Source organism: Lissotriton helveticus, chromosome 6 (assembly GCF_964261635.1).
Source record: "Lissotriton helveticus chromosome 6, aLisHel1.1, whole genome shotgun sequence".
NCBI classification, from domain to species: domain Eukaryota; kingdom Metazoa; phylum Chordata; class Amphibia; order Caudata; family Salamandridae; genus Lissotriton; species Lissotriton helveticus.
Window position 1 is genome coordinate 1,754,569,050 of NC_136067.1, and position 12,002 is coordinate 1,754,581,051.

The following is a 12,002-nucleotide window of genomic DNA, read 5'->3' on the forward strand; positions in this document are numbered from 1 at the left end:
CTCGTAGTTGTTGGGTAGGGTGTTGTGTGTGTATCAGGAGGGCCTGCGTCAGCCAGGGGACTACGTGTGTGCCATTGCCCATGACATGGAGATATTGTATAAAGTGATGTGTCTGCAGCTCTTCAGTCATGTCTCCCCAAGGGCACGCAAGTGTGTGCGTTATAAACGCATTAAGGAGAAATTGCCCGGCTGGTAGGCCTGTGTCCCTGGCCAGCACCTCAAAGGGAAGTAGGGCGCCATCCGCATACAAATCGCCCAGTGTCTCCACCCCAGCCTGCACCCACCTGTCCAACATTGCCTCTGTCACCACTCCACTGTCTCTGGGGGTGCCTAATAGCGGGAGCGCTGGGGCATAAGGCTTCACCTCCCGTGTTAATTTCAAGCTACGCAGGAAGCACCTGCGAGCTACAGCCACATGTAGCTGCGTCGGGCAGGGAGCTCTGGTCAGGGGTGAAACAGCATGCATATCTGCATATGGGTCCAGATTGTAACGTCCGTGGCGGTATCGTCTAGGTTCCTGCCACTCAGCAATCCTGTCACCCACTGCATCTGGGCTGCCAGGTAATACAGTTCCAGGTTGGGAACCGCGAGGCCCCCAGCCTCCGTGGGTACATAGAGCTTTGTCAATGCTACACGGGGTCTTCCGGTGTTCCAAATGAGGTTCCGGAGCGATGTCTCTGGCTCCCGAAATATCCGAGTTGGAACATATACTGGGATGTTGGCATAATAGTATAATAGTCTTGGCAAGACTATCATTTTTGTCAGCGCAAAGCGGCTGGGCACGTTTAGGGGGAGGGTCTTCCAAAACGTCATCTGCGCTTGCAGGGAGTAGATAGCTCTGACCAGGTTCCCTTCCAGCATGTCCGGTGGGTCTCTGTAAATGTGTATTCCGAGGTACCTAAACGTTGTAGGGTACCAGGCGAGTCTCCCGCCATTGATGCGGATGTCGCACTCCCGTGTTTCTGGGCTGAAGGAGTACGCTCCAGATTTGGCCCAGTTGACTTTGAGTCCCGACGTGGCCTCAAAGGTCTGAAAAATATCAGACAGGGACTGCGGTATGCGGGTCAGGTCTCTGATGTACAGGAGTAAATCATCCGCGTAGAGCGAGATCGTGTGTAGGCCATCCGCCAGCGGGACCCCCCACTCCTCTCCTTGTGCCCTCAACAATGCCGCAAGGGGTTCCATGGCTATCAAGAAGAGCAACGGGGACAGGGGGCAACCCTGCCTAGTCCCTCTCCGCACCCGGATTGCGTCAGACAACAGCCTGCCCGTGCGCACACGCACAGTCGGCTTTTGATAAAGTAGTCTCACCATGTCAATGTAGTCGTACCCAAGATCGTATTTCTCCATCGTCGCCCTGATGTAGGGCCACTCGACAGAGTCAAAGGCCTTCTCGAGGTCCAGGACGAGGCATCCCGATCGAGGCCATTGGTGGGTGGCATAGGTTTGCACTCTGAACAGTCCACGTATGTGGAACTGATTAGGATCTATTAATTTTTCTTTGCACTTTAGAAACCCCCGAAGAAGGGATTTTTTCCCGAAATGCATTGGGTGACTTGCAATAAATGTGGCATGTGGAAACAGCGATTCTCCTGTGTTTTTTGGAAAAGGAAATAAATAAACGGAAATGAGTGTAATGGATTGAAAGAAAAAACGAAGAATAAGAAGAATAATAATGATTAAAATTGTGAAATAAATAAACGGTGGACTAGGAATTTAATTCCTTAAATTCATTCATAATAGGCTGTGCAGCCTCATGGGGACCAGAACGCGGTTCCCTTGTGTTCTCATGCATACGTCCATCCGGATCGGGTCATAGCTGGGCTGGTGGGATGGTTCTGTGTGCCACGCCTGTGGCCGGGTCACCAAGAGTCAAGGCCCGACAGGCGGGGGCAGCAGGGGGCCAACACCAGTGGGGCACCGCGCCACCGGGGAAGCATCAAAAAGTAATACTCACTGCGTTCCGTGTCCGTGGTCGTATGCTGCGGCGAGGGCCCCGCCATGGTTGTGTGCCAGTCCGCAATCCAGCAGGGATATCTGATGGGCTCAAAATCTAAATTGCACTGGTAGGATGCACCCTGTCAGAGACCAATGCCACCTATCAATTGATCAAATCCGCCGTCTGCGGTGTGACATCCGGTTGCTCCATGTATTGCTGAGAGTCAGGTAGCCCGTAGATAGCTTCGTCATCACTCGGGAATGCCCGGGGGCTGGTTTCCATGGTGGGGCTCGATGCTAGAGAGCTGTTAATTTCTGTTACTTTGCGGAGAGCGTCTTGTTGCTCAAGGAGAACAAGTTCTGCGGATGAGGAGTGGTCCGTTGACCCCTGTGACTGGTGGGTTGGTGGTGTCCTGTACCTGCGGCATCGCCGTGGTCCGCGAGCGCGTGCCGTTGTGGCGGACCCTGGTGCCCATCTGGGTGCTGTATCCACGCGGTTGTCCAGCCAAGCCTCAGTTTCCTCCGGGCTGGTGAAGAAGTGCATTTTATCCTGTGGCACCACCCTTAGTTTGGCTGGGAAGAGGAGGGAGGATTTGAGGCCGGCATGGCGCAGGAGTGTCTCTGGCGCTGCACCTGGACTGTGTAGTCAGGAAAGAACATTACTTTAGCGTTGTCAATCTGGACGTCCCCAAGCTTCCTGGTTTCGCGCAGGATTGAGTCGCGGTAATTCAAAATCCGGAGGAGCAGTGGTTTAGGGTTGGATCCCGTGGGGAGAGGTCTCGTCAGCACTCGTGCGCATGTTCCACCACGAAGTGCGGAGACAGGGCGCCTTCTTGCAGCAGTGCCCTCAGCCAGTCCTCCACATGCTGCGTAGGGTCCTTCCCCTCCCATCGTTCCGGCACACCTACCACTCGGATGTTGTTTCTCCGCGCCCGTCCTTCTGCATCCTCGGCGCGGTCTTCTAAGAATTCCAACCTGTTCAGGAGATCCCGTACATGCTTGTCCGTCTGGCTGACTCGGGGCTCCAGATCTGTCATTGCGCCTTCCAGAGACAGTCTTCCGCCAGTTTCTTGTGGTCAGCTCGGAGATGGGTGAGGTTGATCGCCACACTGTCTATTTTGGTCTCTAGTGAGGTGCGGGTAAGCTGGAGCGATCCTTCCAGTCGTTCCATGGCGGCCAGCACTGTGTCCAGTTTCGCCGCCACCTGGTCCGCGTCCGCCTGTTTCGACAGCTTGTCCATTTTCCCCTTTAGTTGCGCACCTCCAGTGCCAGTTCTTGTCTTTACTACCCCAGACATGGGCAGGATGATGGGTAAGTCAGCTTGTGGTGTTAGCCAGAACCCCCATCGGTAGGGGCCGCTTCAGTTGGTGGTCCAAGCAGAGCAGGTCCAAGGGTGTAGCAGTTCCGGGGGGTCTCCGGGGTGCTTGGCGCTTCTGTCGTGACCCCCTCGCCCTGCTTCCAATCCCAGATGGGCACAGCCGCTGTGGTTCAGGGCGTTAGGCGTCGTCAGTGGTATTGTAGTCGTATCCGTGGGTCAGGGCAGCCACTTAGCGCGGGCACACAGCGTGCAAATGGTCGTCACGCCGTGTGTGGTGTTCATCTGCGCTTCCATGCGCGACGTCTTCTGTCCACTGGCCCCCCCCATCCTGGCACCTGGGTACTTGTCAGGGTGGTCCGTGGCACAGGGCCGCCAGCTTGGTGTGTTGTGAGGGTCCCCTGGCGGCTTAGGTGGTGGAGGGGGGAAGGCGAAAGGGCAGCCTGCTCCAGTGTCCAGGGCCAAAAGTGGGCCGCAACGCCTCAGTAGTGTCGCCCCGCAGCTGTCACGGTGTGGGTTGGCGCCGTGGTCTGTCCCTGCCAATGTGTGTTCCCGCTTCGTTCGGCAACGCGGGGTCCTGCTCGTTAGTGTATCGTGCCTCCCTCAGTCAGGGCATCTGGTGCAATCCTGCGCCCCGGGTCTCTCCCGGGCGCCGGGCGGTCTGCGGCGTGGGGCGTTAAAGCGCCGATGTCCGCCAGTGAATGCTAGGTTCCCCAAGGCTCAGGGTTAATTGTGGGTCTTCAGGGGGCCTCCCGTGGTCGCGCCCGCCGACGAGGCGGCGCGTGATGCGGTGGTGTCGCCTCCGAGGAGCTTAGGGTCTTTAGGAGCAATGGGTGGCGTCCGGCCGCTTCTCCCGCAGCTCACCATTGGTTGCGTGTCTGTGGGTGCATCGGTCGGTGCATGCCAGGGGGGTCGCCGCTGTAGTGTGTCCCCGTCTACATGGGGCCCCAACCCGATCAGCGGTGTGGAGCCATGCTCACCGTGGGGCCGCGTCTCCCCCAGCCACAGCTCTCCTCTCCGTGTTTTGGCCGGCGGGATGTACGGGGCGCCAGGGCCAGCAGTGAACAGTGCTCCGAGGGCGCGGGCCCGTCCACCCAGGTCCGGGTCCACGGCCACAGGGGGTCCCCGGCGTCTCCCGGTGCAGGCCCAGCCTCCAGGCCCAGCACCCCGGTGCGATCCCCGGCCTCGCGTAGTCGCGTCCGCCGACCACACGGCGTGCGGCTCGGCCAGGAGAGCCCAGAGGGGTCCGGAGCGGCTAGGAGTGTTCGATCCTCCCCAAAGTTGGTGGACAGGTGAGGAGCTATGTCAGGGCGCTCCGCCTGCAGTTTGTGCCGGCTACTAGGAACTGTGGCGGATGTTTGGCCTGTGGAAGGGGAGCTCAAGCCGAAGCTCTACCCTTTTGCTTCCTTCGCCATTGCGTGCCAAGCCACGCGCCAAGCATCATTTAGAATGTTGTCCTCGAGTAGCTTCCCTTTATTGTCTACCAGTTTCTAAAAATCCAGCCAGCATACCCCAGTCTCATCACTTAGATTTGTACGTCTCTTTGATGTGATATAAACTCTTCTGGAGGCTGTCACAAATTTCTGTATGACAGTAGAGGCAACAATCCCTCTCCCCTGCAAAAACCTTACAAATTCACTTGAAAGTAGGTGATAAGTAAGCATCATTGCAGCCTTTAGAGCTATCTCTACATGTGCAATAGTAGGCATCCCAGTATTATTTTAACCGTCAGAAGCAACCATTTTCACACCCACTTTAATTTTAGGACTGTGAAGAGAGATATCTCTACATAGTCTTTCAATTATGGTAAACAGGAACATCCCACAGCTAAAAGTTGCCTGCTGACGCATAAATCCCTAAAGCTCAATACCCCAAGATACCTCACTCAGAAGCTGGAGCTTTCTGGCAGCTGCAGATCCCCCAGAAGGTCCAGCACCTTACTGTTGAAACCACAAAGATTATATAATAAGAAAACCTACAATAGAACCTGCTCTGGCATTGCCCTGAGAATTTTGAACTCTTTTCCCCTGAAATCAGGCTGAATCCCTCAACTGAATATTTCAAGGTGGAGGTTAAAGTACTAATAATGAACAAATGTTTGCCCTAGAACCTAGGGACTCTTCTTTACATGACTATCAAGGCACGTTAACTACACTTATGTTCACTGCTCCATTGTTATGGTATGTGTTTTGATTTATCGGTCTTGACATTGATCCCTCCCTCAGCTGGGGAGTTCCCATATCCTGTATTGATCTTGATTATGATATTGTTGGCTCTATATGTTTCTTCTCTCTCTCAACATTTGTAAATCACTCTGATACCCGCAAGGGTCATGTTCGCATTATGTAAAACTTTTTAAATAAATAAAGTAAATAAATAAAACTGCATCTAAGCTAAAACTTAGATTGAGCTAATATGCACATCCTGCAAACTCAGTCTTGGCCTTACAATGCATGACTTGAATTTAAACATTATCATAAAGGAAATAAGGAGACTCATTGAATATTTCAAATGTGCTCATGTCATCATATTTATTTAGAAGAGGTTGGGCAAAATACAGTTGTAGCAGCACTGTAGGTAAACAAATAACAATACAACCCAAATTGTGGGCTGCACCTCTTATTGACCACTCAGCGCAATAAGAGGCGCAGCCCACAATGTGGTTCATCCTAACTACAATCAACCTAATTTAGAACTCAAGCTTCATGATTCAGCTGGAACCACATTGTTTCATTTACTCACTGTATATATCCAAGCACCACTCACTATGCACCGTTTATGCTGATCACATTGTCACTTGCGTCGCCACCTTGTCCATCACATGCTCACCTTGAGCACCAAGTACAATTTGGGTTGTATTGTTATTTGTTTACCTACAGTGCTGCTACAACTGTATTTTGCCCACACTTTTCTAGATAAACATGATGCCATGAGCACATTTGAAATATTCAATGAGTCTCCTTATTTCCTTTCTGATAATGTTTATTGCATATCCATTCTAATTGACTTTCAATAATAACAGTTGGGATATCATATGTTTATTCTGATTATCCACCCCAATCCCAACATGGTTGATGGGTTCTTGCTCCTGTGTTTTATACAACAATGACTTGAATTTAAGCCATTTGGGATATAGAGAACTCTCGACATTTTAACACTAAACGATTCCCTAGCTTTCTTTATGACACGATCAATAATCAGAAAGCTGAAAATTCCCTTTATCTTTGGATACCTTTAATTTAACTGCAGTTACTCTAGGTTATTTGCCCTCCCGCAAAAATAATAACAGGGTGATATTATCAACAGCTGTAGAAAAATATCTGCCAATGGGAGATATAGTAATCAATATGAGCTATGTCCTTTTCCAGTGTGAGTTGTTTTGGGGCACTCATAGCACTTGATGGACTTGGGCTGCTGACTCTTGTGAGGGTAGTTTTCCTTCTGAGATACAGATTAGAAATGAGAACCAGACCCTTTTCCCTGTGAGTTGTTTTGGGGACCTTTAGATAACTCTTGTCGTTTTATCCCCCCTCCCTCTTTCTCCTAATGGGAACCCCGACCACCTTTTTGAAAGTCCTCCCCCCGATACCTTCTTGGACACAATGACACTGAATGAGATATCTGCCTCAGCAAGCTTCCTGGGGTCAGAAGTGTACTGTTGGAAATGGTCCTTTTTGAAGGGTACCCCAAACTTTTTGCCTTCCTCCTCCTCTTTTGCTGACTCTCTTTTTGTTGGCTTTAGGACTCTGATTATGTTACCACTGCTGATCAGTGCTAAAGTGTATGTGCTTCTCCCCTAAAACATGGTAACATTGTTGTAAACCTGATTTGCATATTCAGTTTGCCTGTAAGTCCCTTGTAAAGTGGTATATCATATACCCATGGCCTGTAATCTAAATACTACTAGTGGACCTACAGCCCTTGTTGTGACACCCTCACAAGTAGCCTTTTAAACTTGACACAGGCCTGCCATTGCAGGGCCTGACTGTGCAGTTTACTGCCACTTTGACTGGGCATTTAAAACCACTTGCCAATCCTTAAACCCCCCTTTTATTACACATAGGTCACCCCTAAGGTATGCCCTAAGTGACCATAAGGGCAGGGTATTGTGTAGCTTTAAGACGGGACATGTACTTTACATTTTTACATGTTCTGGCAGTGACAAACAGCTAAATCCATTTTCACTGCTGTGAGGCATACTCATCTTATAGGCTAGCATCAGAGATTCATTAAAACACTTTTTAAGTTGCAATTCCTGATCGGAAAAGAGTAGTTACAACATGTTTCACATCTTTGGAATGGTGGTGATGCATTGATTTTTTTCACACAGTGGCATCGGTGTATCGGGTCCATTGAGCGGAACACCAGTTCCAAGTGCGGTAGTTGCGAAGGTGAGGTGCCGGGTTAATCCACATGGGAGTCTTGATGTGTGGCGATCTTCTCCACGCAGTGGCACAATGCGTGGCACAATGCGTTGGTTCCGAAGCTGCAGTTCCGGATGGTTTCGAGTGTGATGCACCGATTCTTCTCTTGCAACAGGGTCTATGCACCAGTTCTACTACACGCAGACTGGAGATGTGTCAATTTCTCTGGTGAAAGTATCTGGGTCCACTTCCAGTGAGCCAGGCAGAGGAGCAGGGGTAGAGACTCTGATGGCCCTGAGTCTCCAGCAACAAGAACCAAGCCAACAAGGCCCTGGGGATCACTTTAGCTGCGAAGCAGAGTCCAGCTCTCCTCAGCAGGGTCAGAGAGCATCAGGTAGCAAGGCAACTCAATAGAAAAGTAGACCTTCTAGGTCAGCAGCCCAGCTGAGTGTCAGTCCTTGATGTAGCACAGCAGTTCTTCTGAATGTGTCCAGTTGTATTTGGTTTAGTGGGGTCAGAGACACAGTATGTACACCCAGTTTGCCTTTAAAGTGGGAAGGGCCTTTGAAGTGCACAAGGATCCTTTCTTCCCGGTTTTGGCTCCAGACTATCAGTAGGGGGTAATCCACCCTTTGTGTGGGGTCAGGACACTACCCATGAAGTTGCAAGTGTCATCTCCTCCCTCCCTTCCTGACCAGGAGGGACCATGAGAGTGCAGATGAGTGCTCAGGGACACCTAACCTTCCTGTGTTTGTGGCTATCCATAGGGAATACGCAAAGTGATACGCAAAGTGATAATGTCACCCACCCCACACATGTATCAGAGACAGCTGCAGACACACAGAGCAGTAAGAGCAGAGACATGCCTTCAGTAATAATTCTGAAGTATTGAGGTGTGAATAGTAATCTAATGGCAATTTTTTAATGTTATAGTGAACCCCTGAAGAAGGGCTAGGAAAGATTGAAATGCATTGGGTAAAGCAAGATACACTGCTATGGATGAATTATGTTTTCCCTCGTGCCCCAGCGAAAGGCCCAGATAGGCATATCTGTTGCATCAGAAACATTGGGAAAACATACCATCTTACATGTGAATCGAGAAAGAAAATGTGAAAACTAATTTAGGAGTACACGGAATAAAAATTGTTAAGCAAGGACAAGTGCATAGTATTTTTGTAAAACAGTAATGAAATTAGCAGTGTGCCGAGCAGTGGAGTGCAATCACGCTCCAGTTTGGATGTAAAGGATTTTAAATGCCATGTAGAAGTGACAGTAAACTGCAGTCACATGCCCTGCAGTGGCAGGCCTGAGACATGTTTGTATGGCTACTTGTGAGGGTGGCACAATCACTTCTGCAGGCCCACCAGTAGTATTTAATTTGCGGGCCCTGCGTATATGGTATACCATGTTACAGGGGACATATAAGTAAACTAAATATGCCAATTGTGTATACACCAATGTTACCATATTTAGGGGAGAAGCACATGCACTTTAGCACTAGTTAGGAGTGGTAAAGTTCTCAGAGTCTTAAGGACAACAAAAAGAGGAGATAAGTAGGCAAAACTATTGAGAGAAGACCACTCTAAGGATGACAGGTATAACACTTAGAATATTCATATAAGCATTTCTTTTGTTTAATAAATTCAATGTAGCTAATTGGATGATAATGTTGATTAATAGGTCGATGGTGACTACAGAGGTGTATGTCATGCCTATTGATGAGACATTGGGTATTTAAATAAAAAAAACATTTTGCCAAATAGCAAGAGGCTGCTGTAGATATAATACCACAATCAAGGCTTGTAATCCATCAGAGGGACTGGAAAGAGGCCATAGATGTTAACTCCCACTTCACTATCAGTGTCACAGACTTGGCCAGCAAAATAAGATGAGCGAAGATAAGACATTTGATGTTTTATTATCGGTGATTGCTGACTCAAATGGTCAGGCTACCTTAGGTCACTAGCATCACCAAACATGTGCAAGACTAAAACAAGTATTGAGAAGGCCAATAGGTCTGGCCTTAACAATGTGTTTTGTAATTTTGTAGTCATTTTTTTAAGTACAATAATGTTTAAATGATAATGAAGGAATGGATGTTTCATAAAGTGATATTTATTTTTATAGTTTAAGAAATGCAAACACGTTTCCTTGAAAAGAGTGTTAACCTCTCAACCCTATTTCAATTGTGAAATGAGATCGTTAAAATCAGACACAATAAGTCAGCAACAAGCATTTAATGCAAAAATATCAAAAATATCAAGCAGTACAGCTTAAGGAGACAATTATCATTTCAACTAACCAGAGATCTGACCCAATAAGGCCGACTGGAGCATGCAATGCTAAATGCATGCAATTCTTTACAGCATTTATACAGGGCCGGACTGGCCGTTGCGGACACTGGGCAATCCCCCGGTGCGACGCAAGGGTGTGGGCCGTTTTTGGGCCCCTGGACGATTTTGCAGCTATGTTGCAAAAACGGCCCTGTAACAAAAACGGCCGAAAACCACCCCCGGCAAAGAGCTCGGTCGCACCCCCAACCTCCCCTCAGGGGGGCCGGTCGAGCACTATGCCAGGGCCGGTTTTGGTTCTCAGTCCGGCCCTGCTTTTATACACTTTTCTCTCAATACAAGTCTAAGCTGCATAAACATGTGACAATAAATTATGGCAGGATCATCTCATTACGGAAATGTGGGATGTCATTGAAACGAAAATACAAGTACATGAATACACTGCTGATTTAATTAATTTTCTAAAAAGTATGCTTCCAGTTGCCAACATTGAAAGCAAGACTTCGTTTTGGTAGGTAATGCAGGAAATGAGCTAATGTACTACCGCTATTGAAATGGCTTCTAGGCCCACTGCAGTCATGAAATTAGTGGGCATAATAAGGCTAAAGGGCACTACAGATTTTTTTAAAGACAGCATCTATATTTTATTATAAAATATATGAGTGCCCATTGTGAAATACAGATGCATGGGTACATCAACATTAAAGCAATATGAATATATGATTATGTTTTCAAAACATATAATTCCTTACATACCAACCTAAGCACAGGCTCCTTAAAATGAGGTACTTAATCACAATGCCTGCAACAAACCAAGATCCTCTTTCTATTTTCTTGCTTGCAGCATTCAAAAGTTTATGTTTAAATAAATCAAAAATGGAAAACAAAATGGTGATACAATCGCTGAATAAAATAGGTGTGAGGTGAGTAAGTATTCATTGTGGCAATGCTACCATTGGGTTGGTGTGATAGGCAGAACAGAGTAGTATTTTCAACCAGTGCCTGCTCGCAGAGGGAGTGCTGCGGGGCAGTGGAGTGGGGGAGGAGCAGGGTGGGGGGTACGGGACTCCGACATACGGCCAAACGGAGTAAAGTAAGTAGATAAATAAATAAAACAATTTAACTCGCCTGCACTGCATTGCCGAGTTGGCGGATCAGCGCGTAAGGTAAATTGTTTTATTTATTTACTTACTTTACTCCGTTCTGCCGTATGTCGGAGACCACTACCCCCATCCTGCCCCTCCCCTGCCCCGCCTCACCGCCCCAGACCACTCCCTCTGCGAGCCGCCATTTGTTACAACTAGCATTTGAAGAAACGTATGAACATATCTTTTAAAAGAGACAAAGAGCCGAATTACTATAAACTTAATAAGTTGAGAATAGGCATCATTCAAAGAGCACACATACAAGCCATGGAGCTCTAGAATGGACAACATCAGGCAACACATAATGCATCAACCAAAACAGTGGAGCTATGTAGACTTCTTCTAAAAACCTAAAGTAGATTCATATCACAAGATAAACAACTTGAAAATATTCGCAGCACTGTTAGCAAATGATTCACATTATATGCTCAAAGGAAAGCTAAAAGAAAAACAAGGAACAATAATTGCAATACAAAAGAACGGGGAATGGGGTCAAGCACAATTGCACCTATCCTTAGTGATTTTCTTGTAAACAAACTTGGGTGCAGCGGACCGGAGGTTCAAAAAAACCCTAAACCTCCTAAGACAACAGTGTCTTACTCTCCAAATACAACATACAATGGTCCAGCACACTAATTGTGATTAGAACTCAATTTTCAAACAGTAATGGCAATTACATTTATAGTACTTATTTAAAACAGATGAAAAGAATTATGTGGAGTTGTTTGTAGTGTATTCTTTATTTCTTAATTTTTCTTCCAATAAAAAGAGACCGTAGCCGTAGCCAACGCGTTTCGTCCTTCATGGACTTCTTCAGGGCTACAAGTAACATATATTTACAACAATTATTATACACAAACTTAATTTTTACAATTAAAACAATTTTACATTTCATACATTAAAACACATCTTATTACATATTACAAAACTGTACAATAGTTACTTAACA